This window comes from Diadema antillarum, unplaced genomic scaffold (genome assembly GCF_040938485.1).
Source record: "Diadema antillarum isolate AM-2024a unplaced genomic scaffold, OU_Dant_1.0 scf00000017, whole genome shotgun sequence".
Lineage (NCBI taxonomy): Eukaryota > Metazoa > Echinodermata > Echinoidea > Diadematoida > Diadematidae > Diadema > Diadema antillarum.
In genome coordinates, this window is record NW_027270906.1 from 1,127,561 (window position 1) to 1,150,066 (window position 22,506).

At 40.1% G+C, this 22,506-nt stretch overlaps 1 pseudogene; it reads left to right on the top strand.

The window, feature by feature from the left end:
* Nucleotides 1-10,448: 10,448 nt before the first annotated feature.
* LOC139727110 (N-sulphoglucosamine sulphohydrolase-like) lies at nt 10,449-21,985 on the top strand (annotated as a pseudogene).
* The last annotated feature ends 521 nt before the right edge of the window (nt 21,986-22,506 follow it).

The following is a 22,506-nucleotide window of genomic DNA, read 5'->3' on the forward strand; positions in this document are numbered from 1 at the left end:
TTCCATACTTTTTTTAGCCGAATTTGACAGTTTTTGAGGGAGATACAATGGATATAAGAAGCTGCTTGCGATAGAATCTGATTTTGACATGCACTGATACATTGCTGGATCCTGACCCATCTACAACTCCTATGGTTATTTTAATCAGTTATTTGAATAGATGAGATTCTAGCGGAAATTTTGATACCAGTCTCATTTTGGCTCAAAAATAAACGAAGTGATCAAAATTGCACCCAAAGTCGAAGCAAATTTCCGAAAATATTGGTTTTGCGATGCCATCTGTATGCATGTAGGGTCACGTGACCTTCACGTTAACGAGAATTCCGGACTCGATTTTGTCTCTGCAGTGGCAAGTTTTGATCGCGCACGCACTGGCCGTAGTCCCGTATGTACAATTAGATGTCCTGTTCTGTAAAATAGTCGTCCACTGTATCGTATCACAGCTAGCGCTACTACTGGTTAGAACTAAAAGTACAGAGATCGATATAGATCATGACAGAGTACGATCTACTAGTAAAATGTACATGACATCAGTCAATTTCCCTTGTTGTATTTGGCATAGACCCTGCACTATTTTATTATCATTATTATCATTATTTTTAATAGAACCAACAGTTAAGTTCTACATTCTATAGTTTGATGAATTCAAAATACATTATGATGGTATGGGAATATATACAATCATAATAATGTACCACCTCATACTAGTCATACTATCACAGTCGTAGCATTAGCATTTTGACAATTTGAATACAATGGGGTGATGTACCAATGTTTTTGTGACAAATGAAATATTATTTACTTCTGGTTCCACTGTGTTTTAATAGACTTGACAAATGCATGTTTCGTATAGATTACGTTCATGCCAAATGTCATTTTATTTTCATCTCAATTGTTGCTATTTCACTTTTTTCTTTTGCCTCTTTGTAAAATTTCTATAATGATCTTTGAACAATAGAAAGACAATGCTCTCCTTTATAAATGCCATTGGAATTGAACTGTATAAATTCCAGTTGTATACATTTTTGCAATTAGTTTCATTCCTGACAAATATTTAGAATAATTATAATTGTTGTGTAATTGAATTGTACTGTAGTCCTTCTCAAAGTATATATATTTTTTGAACTCTGAATTAACTTTTCAGCACCAACCCCTTGCGAGATGTGTGCCACAAAAGCAGCTTCTTGCCAAAGGTGTATGAAGACACCAACCAAACACCATCTCCTGCCCCAAGCCAACAATGCCCCACCAAGCCAGCCACTGCGGGGACACCAACCCAGTCAGCTCCTGCTCTACGCCAAGAGTGCTCAAGAGACAGAACATCCAATGGTGTGACCCTCCCGCAGGAACTGGTAAATTGGATACAGGATTGCATCTGTAAGTTAGAATTCTTGCTCTTTTCAACTTGCACTCAAGTTCCTCAAACAGGGATTAATAAATTGAAATTTTAGTTGGTACAGTTGTATTGTAAATTTTTGTTAATGATTATTGAGCAATAGAAAAAGTGTAATGTTCTTATTTAAGATGCCACTGAACGTTAAGTCATGAAATTTAATTGTACACATTTTAAGAGTAGTCAAATGAATTATGGGCAGTAGCTTGAATGACTGTAATCCTTCTCTGGCTGTCATGTAATTGTAGTTCTTCTTGAAGAATATTTTTTAAACTCTGATTTGCCTTTCAGCACCAACCCCTTACCAGATATGTGCCACAAAAGCAGCTTCTTGCCAAAGGTGTATGAAGACACCAACCAAACACCATCTCCCCTGCCCCAAGCCAACAATGCCCCACCAAGCCAGCCACTGCAGGGATACCAACCCAGTCAGCTCTTGCTCAACGCCAAGAGTGCTCAAGAGATGGAACATGCCGGAAATGCTCCATTACAGCTTGTTTGTATGACCCTCCCGCAGGAACTGGTAAATTGAATGCTGTACAGGATTGCATCTGTAAATTATTATTCTAGTTAAACCCATTTTGTTTGGTCAGTATAACACTCAAGGTGTATCCCCAAGTCAGTAGAATGCTCATGAAGATCAACTGCTGCCCCCTCATTCTGCTCTTAGGTTTCACAGGTTGTAATCATGCTGGGTGAGAACTGTCTGGGCAAATGCCCCAGACATGTCCCACTATTCATGTATCCAGACATCACTCAATATGGCTGCTTTTCAGTTATTCAGGAAAAAGATTCTACTTTTGCTGACTTTTTTGGGATTTACAAGAGACATTGAACAAAGAAGAAATAATGTTGCATATTTAACAAGACAATGTTGATGTAAGAAAAATAAGTGTGTGAATAAGCAGTGCAAATGTAAAAAACAGGGGCAAAATTGTGGTCCTGGTTGTACATGCAGGAATTTTACAAATTTAGATAACCATGTAATTATGGAAAGTGAAGGTAGTGATAGTGACAATGTAAAATCTAGACACTGCAGATTTGTCTGAAAATGGTATAGCCTTGCTTGCATTGTGATCAAAGTTGCACAAACCAAGCATATGTGCATTTATACCTGTTTACAGAAACTTCTTTTTATTTCTTTTGTTTCAACAAAAAATTAAGGGGGGGGGGGGGTGTGCGCCAGTTGCGGTCCTCCCTGGATCCGCCACTGTGAAGATGTGTCAGTCAGTTTTGATAAGTTATTTTGTCTAATGCAGTGTGTGAAGAATGTGTGTGAATAATGAACATGTATTCGTCTAAGAGCAATCCTACCTCTGCATACTACTAGTATACTGATTCTTTGTTTTAGCTTTCTCGTTTAAAGCCTGTATTGTAGTTTATACATTTATGAATTATGTTATTTGCCCTAGGTTTGTGTGGCAAACTAAAGTTTTGATGGACAGAATGTGACCAAATACCTACCCTCATCAAATTTGAAGTTCCACATACGGGTGTACTGTAAAAGTGGATATTTTCGCGCTTGGCCGGGTAAGAAGAGTTTCGCGTGATTTTAATTCCACGGAATCAAGACATCCCACACAGGAATATATGGCAAGCAAAAATATCCACATACTTTTATTTTCGCGCTAGTTTTTTGGTTGCGCGATATGCACGAAAATTTCAACAACGCGAAAATTTCCACTTTTACAGTAATCATTCTCTTACAAAGCTTTTATGTATGTGAAAAGGAAAGTACAAATACAGCTGTATCACTGAGAGTACAGTAGCTGTGTATGACAAAGGAGGTACTAAGCCTCCTTGGTATGGTATTATATTGTATGTATAATAGATACCAGGCATGTAGCCAACATTTTTAAAGACACGTATAAGATTGGGAGAGAACTGGAATAACGAAATGTTGGACATCAGATACCTCAGTCTATGAAAATGTGAGTTATATACAGCTGAGTTATTACACTGAGAAATACGCGTGTTGTCACAATCATTCCTATGACTACCACTTATGTATGATACACTTACATGTGTTGATGATCTGCTTGGTTAAGCATGTACAAATTCATGTGGTTGCTATCATTATTACATCATAATAATACAAATTGATCTTGACTGCAAGTCAGCATGCTCATAAGAAACGCACAATGCCTCTACTCAGATACCACACTCTGGCATTGCCATAAGCATTCCCCATGACTACCACTTTAAAGGAAATATTCATTTTGTTTATTTTCATAATTGTTATTGTGAACCCTGAGGAAGACATTCATGTACTTGTATTCTTCAAAAATTCAGCCTGAATAAATAGCGCTGTTGGACTGAAATGCATTACTACTCTACTTCGCCATCTTTCATATACTGTATAATAGTCCGTCGCTGGGGTGACAAGACCTTGTATCTGCAATTTTGGTGAAAATGACTTTTTTGGATTAATGGTCAAATAATGGGTTAAGTGATGTCCTGTCCAAATCCCAACTGTCTTACTCCAAAAATGAAGCCACCACGGCATGTCAAAGGAAAGGCTATCCCATTCGCTACAGTGCTTTGGCCGCCATGTTTTTTGGCTCTCCTGAACCGTTGACATTTTGTAGATACGTGGTCTTGTCGCCCCAGCGACAATATATATATATATATATATATATATATATATATCATATATATATGCTGTTCTTGCCAAATACATGTAGTACTAGTGGTACATGTGCCTTAAAAGATGTAAACAACCAACCTTGCCAACAGAAATGTTTTTGTTTTGTTTTTTTTTGCATCACATCCTGTTTAACAAAGAGCAATAATGTTTACAATATTTTGTTAGTTTGTTATGAACTTTAGGGTAATCCGTATGATAATGAAAAGTTTTTTCCTGTCATCCTATACTGCCAAGTAGTTGAAAAGATAATGCAGAATGACTGAAGAGCGTTGTGGAAACTGGGTAGAGGAGAGAGAAAGAAAGAGAGAGATGTCCAGTTTAAGGAGGGGAAAACAAGCAAGAGTGTGAAAGTCGTGTCTTGTGGATTTTGAATGTGGATTTCAAATCGGTGTAAATTAATGAATGCTACACTGATGATTACTTTTTTCTGTTTTGATAAAAAGGCTCGAGTACACATACATCAATCTGTACAATCCATAGTAGATTTTCAGCTTTTGTTCTCTTGTCTTGCTAGCAGCTTGCTTCCATCCACCAGAGACAAAAGATGAAATGTAAAAAAATAATAATAATAATAATAAAATATGAAAGATATATACATTGTATTTAAATATCTAAGAACGTAACAGATCCGCAAGGAAGCCAGCTTGCTTTGACTATCGTCATTCTCTGAGTCCCATCAGTGATTAGTTACCACAGCCTATGTACCGTCTTGTCATCTGGACACTACAATGACCAATGCACCCATTCACACAAGTGTCCAGAGAAATACAAGTACACCTATGCTGGACTACTACCACTGGCTGCTGCTGCTGCTGGCACTACTGGTATGGTATTACAAGTGTACTAGTACTACTACAATTGTAATGTACTAGTAGCCCACTCCTACTATAGCTACTACAGTGTACTAGTACTACTACTAGTGCTACTACTACTACTATAGCTACTACAGTGTACTACTACTAGTTCATAACAATCATAGGCACGTATAGATATACACGTGATACTTCTTACGGAAATACCTGCTTCTGTGGTTCACCGCAGCGAGTGTTCGGTGCAGTTACCGTTTTTGCTGCAATCGCAACACTGCAAAACGAATACTTGGGACTACACTGACGGGTTCGTGTTTGCACTCTGTATATATTCACATTCTTCTGTCGATTCCTTCATTTATTTTGATCGATTGGACTCATCAAAAGACGAGATACATACTGAAATGTGATAATAAGTGTTCAAATCAACTTCAAAATGGTTTGATGTTAGTCTATAAACAGTTAGTTTTACGTCGGGCCCGGCAAAAGCAGAAGCCGTAAGTGGAGATTCACTATGACGTCATTCATGGCAGCCTCTGCAGACGGTAATCGACCAATCACAGCACAAGAAAATCGGATTGTCTTCATTAGGGCTAGTTGACAGTGTAGTTGCTCTAGATTTTGCTGGATCCTGACCCATCTACACGAAATGACCCATAAAGAGTTACATTTTTCGATTGATTGATACATTTCCCCCCATTTCGTGATGTTTTTTTATTGGCTCATTGTCTAGAAAAGTGAAATTTACCGGATGATTTTGAATTGAATTATTTTTTTTTCAACACTATTTTTGATGTGAAATTATAAAATGTTATCGCAGTCTTTTCTACTTGATATTATGATTTTTGAAAAATTCAGAATTTCGCTGATCATCTGCAAAAAAACCTGGTTTGATATCATGCACATGAAGTGAAATATCGCAGATTGAAAACCAGTCCTCGAACACGGCACGAGAGACCATTTCAAGGTCACACCGCTGCGCTGTAGAATGATTTCAGGGGCGTCACCAGCTTTTTTTCAAGGGGGGTGCGTTTTGACACTAAATGTTTACGAGATTTTTTTGGACAGACATTTGGAATATAGGAAGCTCTCAATCCCTAGACTTTTACTGTTTTTTGAGGGAAACCAAGCGGGGAAAGGGCAACGGCGCGCCGGTAGCTAGGATTTCATCGGGGGGGGGGGGGGGGGGGGGGGGGAGGGTGTGGAAGTGCCGGAGAGGGTTGCATCCCTTATAAGTGGATTATGGAATGACGGTGTGAAACGACAAATTACTGGCAGCGATATCAGGGGAATGGCATAACGACTACATACGAGCGAGCGGAGCGAGCGAGCTTGGAAATTTTGATATTTTACAGTCCAAAAAACTGCCGTTTGTAGCCATATTTTTTTTGCTTTGTAAATGAAGGGGGGCGCACCGAGCGCAACTGCTGGCAATTACTGGCAGCAATATCAGGTGAATGGCATGATAATTAAATGCGAGCGAGCAAAGAGAGCGAGCTTGGAAATTTTGATATTTTACAGTCCCAAAACTGCCATTTGGAGCCATATTTTTTCGCTTTGTAAATAAAGGAGGGGTGGGGCGCAACGGGCGCAACTGCCGGTAATTACTGGCAGCAACATCAGGAGAATTGCATAACGACTACATACGAGCGAGCGAGCGAGCGAGCTTGAAAATTTTGACATTTTACAGTCCAAAAACTGCCGTTTGTAGCCATAATTTTTTGCTTTGTAAATTAAGAGGGGTCGCACCGAGCGCAACTGCTGGCAATTACTGGCAGCAATATCAGGTGAATGGCATAATGATTAAATGCGAGCGAGCAAAGAGAGCGAGCTTGGAAATTTTGACATTTTACAGTCCCAAAACTGCCATTTGGAGCCATATTTTTTCGCTTTGGAAATAAAGGAGGGGTGGGGGCGCAACGGGCGCAACTGCCGGTAATTACTGGCAGCAACATCAGGAGAATTGCATAACAACTAAATGCGAGCGAGCGAGCGAGCGAGCTTAAAAATTTTGACATTTTACAGTCCCAAAACTGCCGTTTGTAGCCGTATTTCTTTGCTTTGGAAATTAAGGGGCGCACCAGGCGCAACTGCTGGCAATTACTGGCAGCAACATCTGGTGAATGGAATAACATTTAAATGCGAGCGAGCGAAGAGAGCGAGCTTGAGAATTTTGATATTTTACAGTCCCAAAACTGCCATTTGGAGGCATATTTTTTCGCTTTGGAATTAAAGGAGGTGGGGGGGGGGGGGTTCACCGGGCGCAACTGCCGGCAATTTCTGGCAGCAACATCAGGAGATAAATGCGAGCGAGCGAGCTTGAAAATTTGACATTTTACAGTAAAAAACAAACTGCCGTTTGTAGGTATATTTCTATATTTAAGGAGGCCCATCGGGCGCAACTGCTGGCAAATACTGGCAGCAATATCAGGAGGGCATAATGATTACATTCGAGCGAGCAGAACGAACGAGCTTGAAAATTTTACATTTTACAGTCCAAAAACTGCCGTTCTTTTCTTAGCCATATTTTTTCGCTTTGGAAATTAAAGGGGAAGGGCACCGGGCGGAACTGCTGGCAATTACTGGCAGCAACATCAGGTGAATTGCATAACGATTAAATGCGAGCGAGCGAAGAGAGCGAGCTTGAAAATTTTACATTTTACAGTCCAAAAACTGCCGTTCTCAGCCATATTTTTTCGCTTTGGAAATTAAGGGGGGGCGCACCGGGCGCAACTGCAGGCAATTACTGGTATCTTGCAACATCAGAAGAATGGCATAAAGATTAAATGCGAGCGAACGGAGCGAGCGAGCTTGAAAATTTTGACATTGTTACAGTCCCCAAATTGCCGTTTGTAGCTATAATTTTTCGCTTTGGAAATTAAGGGGGGGCGCACCAGGCGCAACTGCCGGCAATTACTGGCAGCAACTTCAGGAGAATGGCATTACGACTAAATGCGAGCGAGAGGAGCGAGCGAGCTTGAAAATGTTGACATTTTACCGTCCAAAAACTGCCGTTTGAACCTATATTATTATTTTTTTTTCGCTTTGGAAATTAAAGGGAGGGGCGGACGCCCGGTGCGCCCGGTGCGCCCCTCCCCCTGGATCCGCCACTGGTAGTCAAGGGTGTGGGTTTATGTTCATGACTGGGGGAGGTATGACCAGCGAGGTGGCGTCGAAGTGACCAACCGGGGAAAGGATGTCCAAAATCTGCACTTTAGAGCATCCCCTAAACTAATTGTGCGTGTTTGTTTGTGTGTGTGTATTATATATACATGGAAAAGTTAGAAATTAGCCCAGGTCAAGTCTATTTATCGGCAATGCAAGACATTTTTACATAGACTAGTATGTGAAGCAACACTGCAAAAGCAATGATCTAGCTTTGATATAACGAAGCGTAAAGTACAAAGGTGCTGTACATTCTACATCACATTGCGCAACATTGTAGCGACTCTTCGTTCGGATGTACTGAGTACACTGCGCACATCCTGCTTATATGCAGAATGCCAACCAGGAATCACGCTGAATCACAATCTTTTGTCGGGTCCGGGCTTTTTGAACAATGTTTCACACTATATACCTATCTAATTATGGTTAAAAGAAATCATAGAAAAATATCTTATTTCTTGATCACCCTTTCATTCAAAAGCAGTTTACTAACACTTGAATTACTATTTCGGTAAGTCTTTTTTTTTTACCAGCGGATTATGAGGGGGCGCACCCCCCCCCCCCCCCCCGTACTTACGCCACTGCTTTTGGGTGAAATAATTGGACAGATTTCTTGAATTCTAACAAAAAAGCAAGACAATCTTTCATCGCGGGAATTATGATCATGTGGGGTGGGGCAAATGGTGCCCTTGCCTTCCAATATTTTTATGGGGGCAACATTTTTGTTTTATTTCAAAAGCCAGAAAATTTCTCATTTCGGGAATTATTAATTATGGGGGGGGGGGGGCAAAATTAAAATATGCTTGCCCCTCCAATATTTTATGGGGGTAACTTTTTGTTTTTCGGTCAAAAAAAAAGATAAGAAAATCTTCTCGTCTCTGGAATTATGGAGGGGGGGTGGGCAAAATAATATGCTTGCCCCTCCATTTTTTTTTCATCTTTTTTTAATGAGGCTAAGGCTCGCTCTTGGGCTGGCAATATGGATTGGTCAGAAGTAATGTACATAGACCCTACTATGTACTTGTAAGTAGCACACGTACATGCAAACGTGTAAAAGTGCTCGGTATCGTAGGGATGTACAGTACGGTCGATAAATAGTAAACACTGTAGAATACTAATAGATATGTATAAAATCAGTGCTGCCAGAACCAGGGGTGCGAATTGATTTTGTGTGTGTGTGTGTGTGTGTGTGTGTGTGTGTGTGTGTGTGTGTGTGTGTGTTCCTGGTGCAAAATATGAAAAAAAAAATAGAAAAGAGTAATTATTTAGCGTCCGGCGTTGAGGTCGCTCGCAGACTGATTTTTTTTTTTTTTTAAAGGATCTGAAGGGGGGTGCGTTCGCACCCAACGCACCCCCCCTGGTGACGCCCATGGATTTAGACACATTTTCGCGACGCTGCCGGCTGGTGTTAAAGCAGCTGCCAGAAAGAGAGAGAGAGCAAAAAAATAACGCGTAACATCGAGTTCCATCTGATATCATCCCCGCCCACTATCACCACCACCAGGAAGGTTTTTCTTCCCACCTCCTGCCACCACCATCACAATCATCACGGTTGCATGCACCAGCCGGACCCCTCCCCGTTTCCAAATTAAAGCACAACACTTTTTCCCCTCCAAATTTCAATATAATTAGCCCTCCGTTGTACTCTTCTCGTTTTCCGCGGATTTACCTGGATACCTTTTTTTTTCTTCTTCTTCTTCTTCTTCTTCTTCTTCTTCTTCGTTCTCTCTTCATCCGGTACTTTCTCTGCTTAGTCTTACTAATTTAGTAGACCCGCATACAAGATATTCTTATTCGTCAAACCTACATTTGTGACCTGCTATATGTCTTGATAAGTAGGCCAATGAGTTACATCATCATCACATATTACATTTTCGATACTTTATGTTATAAATCAGAAGAGTGTATTATCATCTTGTTGGTAGTGCTCTTACGCTACATTACTAGTTTTTAATAATGATAAATTATGTGCATTCCCATCAAATTGTGACCACATGTGACCGTTTTACGCGACTGTGATCGGTCGGTGATGATGAGCATAAATATATAATAGCATGACCATGATCCTGACCTGGGAAGTGTAGATCAAAGAGTACAAAAGCCCTTTTATACTCTTTGGTGTAGAGAACTCCAGTAGATGTCTTTTGTGTTTACATGATCCGTACATCGTACATCGATGTACCCAGACCTCCGAAGGTTTCTCTTCACGCCTCCCTGGTTTGACCAAGGAGGTACTAGGCAAGCTTGCCTAGTACCTCCTTGGTTTGACCGTCTTGCTTGAGGAGGATGGGCGGCGCACACAGGGCTCCGGTTCACTTTTGTTGACATCCTTATACAATGTATTTATATAATCTCTCTGCGCTGCTATGCTCTGCATGCTGGCGCTGCGCGCTGGACGTTCTGTACAGCTACCATGTACCACAGTGCACTTCCTTGCCCTTGGTGTATTGTGTGGTGGAAAAAGTCAACTTTTTTTCGCAGTGGACCTTGACAACAACAGAACAAAATGAAGTCGCAGCCACTTCTAGTGCTCATAATTACTGCACTGTGTATAACGACGTATGCTGTGAACGTGAACGATAAGCGGAATGTTCTTGTTATCATTGGTAAGTTCACGTATTGCAAAGTAATGAGTGGTTTGTGGTGGCGTGAGTTTATACTACACACAGCCTAGCCCATATGCAGAGACGCTGGAGCACGTCGTCTGGTCGGGATGGCAGAGACCTTCTATTCCCACCCCCACCTCCTCTGGAGCTCCCTGTTTGTGCACAGCGGGGCTAGTATAGAGGCCTGTGAGCTCAGAGCTACCAAGTCTCACGCATTCTGCGTGAGACTCAAGCATTTAGGGGCCATCTCACGATCTCACGCATGACACCCATTTTTCTCACGCATCGGGCGAAGTCTGCAACTTGGGCCTATAATAATGAGCATAGCTCAAAAGATTAAAGTGATAGTTGCAATTGAAGGTATATATTCCCTTTTGTCTTTCAAAATAAGCAAAAAATAGTCACTTAAGTATGCACCTGATCGCACCATTAAGAGCTAAAAATTGAAAAAGCTCCCTACCGTGGGAGGCCACGGGGGGGGGGGGGGGGGGGGGGGGGGGGGGGGGGGGACCCCTCCCACACCCTCGCTCGCGCGCACATTTGCATGCCGAGATGCCGAGTCATGAAAATCTCACTCATAAAATTTTTTGGAACTTGGCATCCGGTGAGCTGTGTACATCAGGTCAATCGCGTTTTGACTTTAGAAAGGAATCCACAGAAGGTGGTCTACTAGCCCGACCAGACGCTGTTAGTACGCTGTGCGAATACAGCGACTGGGCTGTGTATAGTTAGTGGTCTACTAACTGCGACAGCCGCCACTGCGTGTGGCGGCTGCGCCGTGCTCCCATTCAGATCTTCATGTTGAACAAACGGGTGCCTTTGCGGCGCTATATTTCCTTAATTTTTCAACAGAAACTACTAGGAATACTTACATGGGTCGATGAAACCTAAATGACTATCATCGGCGACTGTTTGATGCATTTCATTGCTTGTGATGCACAAAATGATGTCTTATAAGCAGCTCACCGATGTTCACAGAATTCACAATCACTTGCACAAGCGCACAGAATAGGGGAGCTATTCGTTATTCTCACATTTACGAAGCGAAACTGCGGGGAAGCCGCCAGGACCGCGCCGCCAGGCGCGGTCTCCGGGGCTAGTGGTCTACCAGATAAAGTCTTTAAGCATTACAATACACAAACAGGAACTCTTCCTAAAAACAACACATACAAAGAATGAAAGATTATCCTTTGAATATGTATCAACTAAAATGAGTGAATATTATTGAGAAATTTGCCTTTTCTTGCATGACACATTGAGTTACAATATGTGTAAATGAGAATCTGTGGACACAATGCCAAATACCATTTAGCGAGTGTACTCATGCAATCTCATAGTATACCCCTCATGCTCCCTGGCCTGACTGGCTTCATTTCAACAGAATGTGTTCAGCAATTTCTATTCACCCGGCCCAGCGTATGTAATAAAAATGTGTTTGAAGATACTTTTTCTTAAAGTTTACACTGAGCTGTATACAAACCAAATTTGTCATCACTGTGATAGGCTACATAAGATGCTATCCCCTTGAGGATTAAGAAAGATGATTGAAAGTGAAATGACAGAAACTGTAAAATTCACAATCAGAACTAAGAAAAAAAAAAATACCTGAAGAATAGAAGACAAAGGGACCAAAGTTCTAAGTTTGCCTTTAATTTGCCAGAACTAATTAGATTCTAGTAAAGTATTGGAAAAGCAACAATATTACATTTGTGAAGGATGAAAATTTGATAAGTGTTTAAGCATAAATGTGATTACAGTGAAGGTTTTTGTTGCTGTATTAAGTAATATGTGAATTTGTGTTTGTCAATCAGCTCCATGGCCGGCGGAACCGGAGGGGGGGCTCGGCCCTCCCCCCCTCACTTTTTGTGCACCATACAAAGGAATAAATAAGGTGTCATCACTTTGGGCCCCCCCCCCCCCAACTTTTTTTTTAACCCTGAAGTACGTAAGTGGCACTAAAAAGAAATAGATAGAGATGTTGAAGTGTGAGCGCGGTAAGGTTATGTTTTTGCGCTGAAAACCCCCCTTTTTTTTTTTTTTTTTTTTGCTTGTCAGCTGAAGAAACCCGGAAGTGGAAGGAGAAAGATGAGCCGAAGACCCTTTTTTTAAATTTTTAAATTTTTTTGCTTGTCAGCTGAAGAAACCCGGAAGTGGAGGGAGAAAGATGAGCTAAAGACCTTTTTTAAATTTTTTTTATTTTTTTGCTTGTCAGCTGAAGAAACCCGGAAGTGGAAGGGGAGAGATGAGCTGAAGACCCTTTTCTTTTTTTTTTTTTACTTGTTAGCTCGCTCGTGAAACCCAGAAGTGGGCCCCTCCACTTCTGAAAACGCTCCGCCGGCCCCTGAGCTCAACATGACATCACAGGTTTTAGCAGACAGACAATACTTTGCTGGAGATAAAGATTACAATCATATTTATAAAAAGTACTTTGTATTGACAATACTTCTAGATCATCAAATAATGATATCTCTCCAAAGATGTATGTAGAACCAGTGCCCTTTGGCCACTGAATTAATAATGATTCTTTGTCTGTATCCACATAATGTCACTCATGGTTCTATCAGTTCCTTTGAATCTTTTGAGAGTTTATTGACATAATTTGTGCCATTTGTTTATGTCCTGATCATGAAGTGTGTGTGTGTGTGTGTGTATTCTGTGTGTGAAACTGAGATGCGCATTTCACCTGCACCTTGTCACCTTTTAAGTCAATTTAAACAGAGTAGAATGTTTATTCGAGCAGGGTTTTCAAATAAAATCTAGAATTTCAAGTGTTGATTTGATTTGTCTAGGTTTCAGCTTAAAATCAATTGTCTTCCATGATATGAACTTTGCCTAGGTGTCATTGGTACTGCTGATATGTTTGCAGTTCTAAGTTTTCTTCATAACATGTAGTCATATGGCAGAGACTGCAGTACAACCAATATCTGATGGCACATTGAGAATGAAAAGAAGTTATAATTGAGCCATATGGTAGGAGGCATGTAGTATTCAGATGATGGACAATTCTTTTTTTTTAGCAAGTTCAAGAAACTATTGCATGACATGAGAGTTCTCTTGCTGTATAATAATGAGATTGTGATATAAACCCAAAGCAAGTTAGATTCTGTTGATTTACCAAACAACGTCTGTGTAATGTTTTTAGAAACCTTGTCTGTGGGGAAGTCCTTTACATAATCTTTCATGAATAAGATACACTTAACAATTTATTTTTGTCAACAGCAATGCATTCCTTCCCCCCTCATATCACAAAGCCTATTGCTCCTGCTCCTGCCTATCAAAATCTATGTCTAGATCACTTTTAAGTTGTCAACAAAATATACCATAGATCTCTTTGTATGTGTGTGTGCGTGTGTGTGTGTGTGTGTGTGTGTGTGTGTGTGTGATGGATATGCATGAAAATCCCAAGGTAAGTTATGAGATACCATGATAGTATTCATTTTTCAGACTTCATTGAAATAATGAGTTATCTTGCTTGCAAAGTTTTTGAAAATGATGTTGAAATATTTCATGCAGCTGCTTGTAAATCTCATAATGCATTCCATCTATTTCACACCATCTCCTATCTATCATCATCACAAAAACATCCAAACAAACACACATCATACACCAAAAGCCGATGATGTTGGGTTTGAGACATCGGTGTATAACAACACTGCCTGCAAGATGCCGAATATGGCGCGTCTGGCCGAGCAGAGCGTGACGATCCGCAATGCCTACACGTCCGTCAGCAGCTGTTCCCCGAGTCGGTCGGTGATCCTGACCGGTATGCCGCAGCACCAGAATGGCATGTATGGTCTGCACCACCAGGAGAACCACTTCATGTCTTTTGATACCGTCAAGAGCCTTCCCTTGCTGCTGGCGCCATACGGTATACACACAGGTAAGCAATGAGAAACTACTGCTGCACACATATTTTTCTGCATCTTTTTCTTACTCTGTATCTCTGACCTGAATTATTCTTGGAAACTTGAATCATATGCATTATCAGTGATCTTATGTAATGGCTAGTGCTTTTGAAAATACATGATGCAAAAAGGAGTATTGTTTTCATGCAACATTTATATATGGGCAATTCCATGGGGTTGGGACTGAAATTGTGACATACAAGTTGAAAATTCAAGTTGGGTAAATTGAAATTTCCTTTTTCCCCCTGATTTGTTACTCCCATTCTTCAACATATTCCACTAGAAATCTGTTTATTACTTCGCACACTTTCAGTCAGCATGGGTAAACAGGTATGGCAAAATACCTATGTTACACGGACTTCATTTGTTGACATCCTTCATCATTTTGTGTTCTGAAATGATAACAATGAACACATCCACATTTTTTTCGTCCATAGCACATCAACATGTTATTTAACAGGCGCATGAGATCATTATTGTAAGATTGTATGTTCTGATGTCAACTGCAAGCCACTTTTATTAACATGTTTTTTTCTACAAACCATTAACAATTTCAATCAAAGGTTTAACTTTTTCATCAAGAGTGATACAATGACAATATTCTTAAAAGCACCACAATTGAAGCAAGTGATTTGTATGGGTATTCAAGTGAAAACATGATTTTATTGTTATAATCAGGGGTTTTCAGACAACAACCTCGCCCACGGTGTACTACCTATGTTACACGGACAGTATGTCTTTGTAACATAGGTACACTACGACATATCAACTGATTTCCTTTATTGTGGTGTGAGATGTTAAAACCTACACATATAGACTTTATGTATGTTCCCACAAATAACACTATTGTAACAGTTCTTTGGAATTATATCTACTGCACACCTGTGGAACAATACCTATGTTACACAGACTTCAATTCTTTGTAACTCTGATATGAAAGAAGGCAGACTTAATCAGAAGAAGAAGAAGAAAGTGAAGCTTTACACAATTTGACCTAATATACACTAACAACATCATCAACTAGTTGTCAACTAACTAAGAAAACTAATAAAGAGAAATCAGACAAGTCTTCTTGTCTTTTCCATGTTCTTTGTTTGAAATTAATTTCTGCTCTTTTGTCCAATGTCCATTTAGCCCTCGATTTTTGTTTTTCTTCTGTCCATTTTCCCTCTGTGCAGTTTTCTTCTTGTCTAGTTTGTTACATTCGCTCTTCTTGGGTGTTGCTTTGTCGGCTTCCTCTCTGTTTGTGGAGTGCTGTGGATGTGTCCTTTTCACTCTTTCATGTAGTTTAACACGTAGCGGTGGTAGAGGAGGAGCCATGGCAGATTCATAAAAAAAAACTGAACAAAAGGTGTAAAGAGAAATAGAATAAAAGAATTAAAAGAAAATTTTTGTCGGGGTTGACTATATATTCCTGTTGATGTATCTGTGTGTTTATGAATGGAATTAAATAATTTTAACAATTTTGCTTACATTTCTACCTCTTGGCATACCCATTAGCTAGAGTTCCATGTGTACCTCCCACCAAAATTGAAAAAAAAAATGGGTTATGCTTAAAATGATGTAAATATTAATAATAATAATATAGCATGTAAAACATAGGAAAATATCATTTTCATACTCTATGCTAAAAACTTGTTTTCAGATGCAAGCTACACTGTAGGAAGGGCAGGTCGCTGCCCCCAGTGTCCTAGCTAAGGTTAGGGCTAGGGTCAGGGTTACGTTTACGGTTATGGTCCTTAATAGACTCCCAAAATAATACTAGGCCCTATTTTATATTCATCCCCCATCGAAATTGTCGCCCTCTTTTTGAATGATAGTGTAGAGCAATAATAGTCCAATTTTGATTGGGGTTCATAATTTTATTGAAGCCTTTCCTACCCACTACCTACCCAAACTGAATAGGACACTGGCATTTTAGCTTTGAGACTTCACAGTGGGTGAACATGGAATGGAAATGGTGAATCCTTGTGAAATGTTAGCAACTTCATCAGAGCATCTAACAGATCAGTGAAATCTTGGAAGGAAAACATTGACATTTTCGAAGTAAATCTGTTAAAGAGAAAGAATTTCACAGCTCCTAGTTCCCTCAATATCACCAGCAAAATAAGGCAAACTCTATTTCTCTAGTTCAGATGCAGTCTGGACATCTACGTTTTCTAACTAGTATATAGTGATTAATACTAACTATAGCACGTCTACCTTGGTAGATACCTAATGACAAAAGGGTCCAAAAATTCACAATAGTCAGGAGGTAAAACAATTTTATATTGCAGTGAAGATACACTGATATACTTTTGTATGGTTTTCTAAGAGAGGAATATATGCCTCTTTTGCAGAGACCGGCATGGACAGAAAATTTGGCAATCAAAATTATGAACATGAACCTGTAACAAATATCTCAGTATGTGGGACTACAGTATCATCGTCCACAGTATTTTTGGCCAGTTCAGAGGTTAAGATGTCGTTTTTTTTCCTCTAATAGAGTTACAGAATATGACAAATGTTATTATTTTCGTAAAATAGCGTAAAAGCTTACCAATTGACATCAGAAACATTAAAACTCCTGTACCTACGTTACATGGACAACGGCAGAAAAACAGATCTTGCGCTGTCCAGGTAGGTGTATATTGGCTGTGAGTAGTTTTTCTGCCATTGGGGGAGAACTGCCAGTGACATAAATACGATTGCTGAAGTTAGTAGCTCTTCTTTTTATCGCGAGACGCGTCTTTCCTTACCTACGTTACACGAAGAGGCCGGACATCGCACTGAAGTACAGTGATATGTTCCGTATTTTCTCGTTTATTTGGAGGATTTTGATGCTAATTTTTGGATAAGAATACTCCTGAAATATAAATCTCATTATAGAAATAAAGTTTCTAATTATATTATGATTGGAAGTGTATGTAAAACCATGCTATACCTATGTTACAACAAAAACTGCCATGGACATCGTTTGTAACATAGGTATGAGGTTGCTTGAAGATGCTCTGGTGTTCTTATTTTGTTACAAATGTTTATGTGCCTTACAGTCTTTGTAGAAGTCACCTTGCCTCTCTTAATGATGATAGGCATAATGCTGAAAGGTTGTTTATTCCTGTTTTACATTGCCATGAAAATGGCATATATTTATGTCACAACATAAACCACAAAAAACCATGGGACATCATTAGTGAAACAGTCATAGACAAAATACATTTGTACACAGGCTTGTTTTTTTTTCATCAAATAATTCTTCACACATTTCTCTCCAAGAATAACTGCAAACCACGGACAATTATTTGATAAATTTTTCAGAATATGACTTTTATTCCCTACACAACATGAAAATCTAGAGAAGACCCAACCCCATGGAATGACCCATATATTTCAGCTGACATAACATCATTAACTCAAAGTACACAAATGAGTGAAAAGTTGCAAACATTGTCAATGATTCGTCTGGGATTATCATCGTGAAGTTCCACTATCTGCAAGATTCACGATGACGGAAATTTTTGTGTGTATAAGATGCCAGAGATGATGATGTAGAATGTTGTGTATCTACGTGTACGTACATGAAGAAATTGGACATGACTTTATATGGACAATTATTGTGTATTACTACTGGGTTTATCTGTTTGTTCACAGGAATGATTGGAAAGAAACATGTGGGGCCAACATATGTCTACAAGTTCGACTTTGAGCGGGACAGCGACACGCTGCCCATACTCCAGTGTGCCCGCAACATCACCCAGATGAAGTTATACGTCCGGGAATTCTTTGCACAAAATAAAACGAGGTATGCATGAGAGCACCATACAAAAGCAAAATTTTGCCTGATTTGACAGTGAAACACTCGAGATGTGTATTTACCATGGTTCAATCACATTACCTGCTATAATTTCAGTAAGGCCTAGGGTTCAAGCCCTACAGTGGCACTTGAGCCTTGCATGTGACAAGTTAATCTCAACTTTGCCTCCCAGCTAAAGGGATAGATAATGTGATGCCTTGTAGGAAGATGAATGTTATTGTGAATATTTTTTTTTCCATCTTGTGTGTGTTAGAAAGTGACAGCAGGGCTGGAATGCTGCCCAGATAGAGAAGAGAGTGGGCTTTCTCCCGGGGACATTCTGATCAGTTTACTTTTGTTGTTGTAGTTGTCGACATTGATGCTGTATTTTACGGTTTAATAGCAATCAAGTCATTTGACATCAAATTAAATTTTTTGTGGACACCAAGAAAATATGTTTCAGTGAAGTTATCCTGACTTGCCCTTGAATTTCTAACTTTTGTAAAGACTGGAACAGCCAAAAATGAAATATTTTACATTCTTTGTAAAAGATAGAGCATCCTTTGCATGTTATGAGACATTTAACAGTAAACTTTGTGTAAGTCTGAAATAAGAAAAAGGTTTTGTTTTGTTTTGTTTTGTGCTTTGCTATATTCTGTGGAGGCATGCATTGTATAAAGTAATTTCATCAGGGAATGCCCCTTGTTGTTGGCCAATTTCACTGGATTCTCATCTCTTTCTTCTCTGCTGCTGTTCATTGGCACTTAAATTAGTCCCTTCATGCTGTATGTTGGTTTCAATGATGCACACCGCTGCGGGGGTAAATACGGGGAGTTCTGTGAGAAATACGGCAATGGAGAAAAAGGCATGGGGATCATCGAGGACTGGACACCTCGGTACTATGACCCAAAATATGTCCATGTTCCTTATTTCCTGCCGGACACCCTGACCACTAGGGTGGACATTACCAAGCAGTACACTTCACTCAGCCGACTCGACTCTGGTAAGTGGAAGCAAATATTTGTGTTGTGTGATAGTCATATTGTTTTGCCATGCCTTGGTCCACCACTGCTGCAACCAGGGATCTCATGATTGATTGTTGGTGGCCTTACCAATTGAGCCACCATGCCTCTTCATTTCCTGTAACTGTTATTCTGTTAATATTAAGTCTCAAAGGAGGAGTAAAATAGTGAAATGAAGGGAAAAGGAAGAGGATACATACTGTAAAAGTGGATATTTTCGCGCGACTAATTTTTCGCACGTAGCTGGGTAAGAAGAGTCTCGCGTGTTTTTAATTCCGCGGAATCAAGACGTCAACTACTGGAACATATGGCACGCAAAAATATTCGCGTGCTTTTATTTTCGCGCTAGCTTCTGGTTGCGTGAAATGCGCGAAAATTTCAACACCGCGGAAATTTCCACTTTTACAGTATGTATAAAGAAAGAGATGAGAACTATGTAATCACTTACAATCACAACGTGCTCTGGAATAGGCCCTACACGTTATACTACATAGTCGTACTACACGACTTTAGAATGTTTATATTCATTTGCCTATGCAGCGACAAAGTAAATGCCCTACATGCATAATGCATTTGACTTTTTAATAGAATGGAAAAGGAAGATTTACAAGGGTTGTATCTTGTAAAGATTTTCAGAAGAAATCAGATTTTGTACTTTGCTTCGATGTCATAAAGTGTTGAATATAATTCAATTCTGTATATTTTAACTGCACTCAGTGATGAGAATTTTTTACAAGTATCATTCATTTCTGCCAAATGTTGTCCTTCTCCCAATTGTGTTAGAATGTAATTTGGTTTGATGATATATAGCATACTGTGTTCAACTCTATTTGTAGAGTTATCTTACATGAGATGTGTCCTGACGAGATGTCAGTGTCTATTGAACATGTCAGGATTTCCTAGAATGCCAAAGTTATATTTAAACCAATAATAACAGGATATTTTTCATTTGTTGGGTGAATTGAATGCTGTGGTGTGTGGTCCTAAATTTGAGATTCCTGTGGACTGGAACTGGAGGCCTCCTGTCAGGCTTTGTGAAGTAGTTGACTTTTATAGCATAGTCATCAGCTGTCTGACCTTTGACCTTGTCAGTTCAGCTCATTTGTGTTCCTTAATTGGTACTCGCAGGAATTGGAATGTTACTTGCTGAGCTGAAGAGAGTTGGTCACCTGAATGACACTCTGATCATCTACACGTCTGACAACGGCATCCCATTTCCCAACGCCAAGACCAACCTATTTGAACCCGGGATGGGCGAACCAATGCTGGTTTCTAACCCTTTTGTGAAGGATAGATGGGGACAGGTAAATTGTACATCCCATTTATTCAGCCATCTCAACTCTCTCTCTCTCTCTCTCTCTGTCAGTGTAATATAGTGCAAAGTGTAGGGTAGATATGATCTGAAACAGAAAAAAATGGAATAAGTTGTGACTGTATTGCTGAGTAAAGGTTCCAACAGTTGTCTTTTATTCTGTACTTGTATGAGAGAATGCATTTCTGTGTGAGAGTCGCTTTCGATTTCACAAACTAGTTCTGTAAAGGATAAAGGGTTGTCTGTCATCTGCATCATTAGAGTGAAGCATCTTGTACATCTCTATAATTGGGCTATAATACTCTCATCAACATCCGATTTTGATCTGAATTTGTCTTAAATAATTAGGGTGGCCACATATACCTTGCTCTTGAATACAATGTAATATTTATATCATTGTAGGTCAGCGATGCTATGACAAGTACCATGGACATAGTTCCCACAGTCTTGGACTGGTTCGGGATCCCCAGTCCCGGTAAAGAGGGCTCACCCTCAAAGGGACAGCAGACTGGAGTCAAGAAGGAGACAGAATCAGCCACCAAGTTGACAGGGCACTCCATGCTCCCGTTGACCCAGAGTGAGCCCTCTACTGGCTGGGATCACGTCTACGCCAGCCACAACTTCCACGAGGTCACCATGTACTACCCGATGAGGGTCATCCGCAACCGCCGCTACCCGCCTCATCCACAATCTCAACAACCGCGCCCCATATCCCATGGCAACGGATTTGTACGCATGCCCCACGTTCCTCGAGATCCTCAACAACACCGAGAGCGGGAGGCCCACCAACTGGTTCAAGACTCTCGACAAATACTACTACCGGGATGAGTGGGAACTGTACGACCTGCAGAATGACCCACATGAGGTCGTTAACCTGGCCAATGACCCCGCCCACCAAGATGTCCGCCAGAATCTGACCAGTCAGCTCCACTCCTGGCTCATGGAGACAGACGACACTTGGCATTGTTACCCGGAGGGTGTGAGGTTCAAAGGGGGCTGTGGACCACTCTATAATGACCCAGACCATGATAAGGATGTCAATATCATATACTGAGGATACATCAAACTAATGCTAGTAATATATTACATCTATATTGCACTTTCGAACAGTTTCTAAAGATACATACATTTACTTAACAATGGGAAGCCAATGGAGAAAATTCACAACACAAAGTCAGGATTATTGTGTTCTTGTTTCTGGAATTTATTAACAAATTGCGCTAATGCGCTCTGCACATGTTGTACGGGAACAAGGGTAGAGTTAGGTTAGCCAGAATATAAATTGTTGCAATAACTTTGAAGGTATACAATAAGCATGGATGAATTCCTCAGTGGATTGCCTGATAAGAAATTTATGTATTTTGCTGAATTTGGAGGATGCCGAAAACAGCTGCCTTACAGCTGATATGTGTGTTGTTGCATCTTTAGCTGGTTGTTTATAATTACACTGAGAGCAAGAGCATTTTTGGAGGAAATATCATTGACACCACCCCATGACGTGTGTTGTACATGGTAAGAGTTAATCTAAGCTAACCTTGACAAGATCGATCAGGATTGGTTCCAACAGACAGGACTTAGAATATGAGTTAAGGATGAACTTTGTTGCCTGTGTTTTTGAAGCGGGTTCAAACTCTTGACGATTTATCACAGAGTACCGAAGTGTGACATCATATCTAGTCATTGCCATGGAAACTGGTCCCAAACCACCTGTCATATCTCAAATATCTGTGAACACAGCATTTGCTAACTGGGCTTGTACATTGTTCCAACCCATTGCACAAACCCTTGTCTTGTGAAAGGATATCTTGTTTTGGAACCAGCACCAAGCTTTGATAAAAGACTGTGACAGCATCGCTTCAGTAGTCCATAGAGATG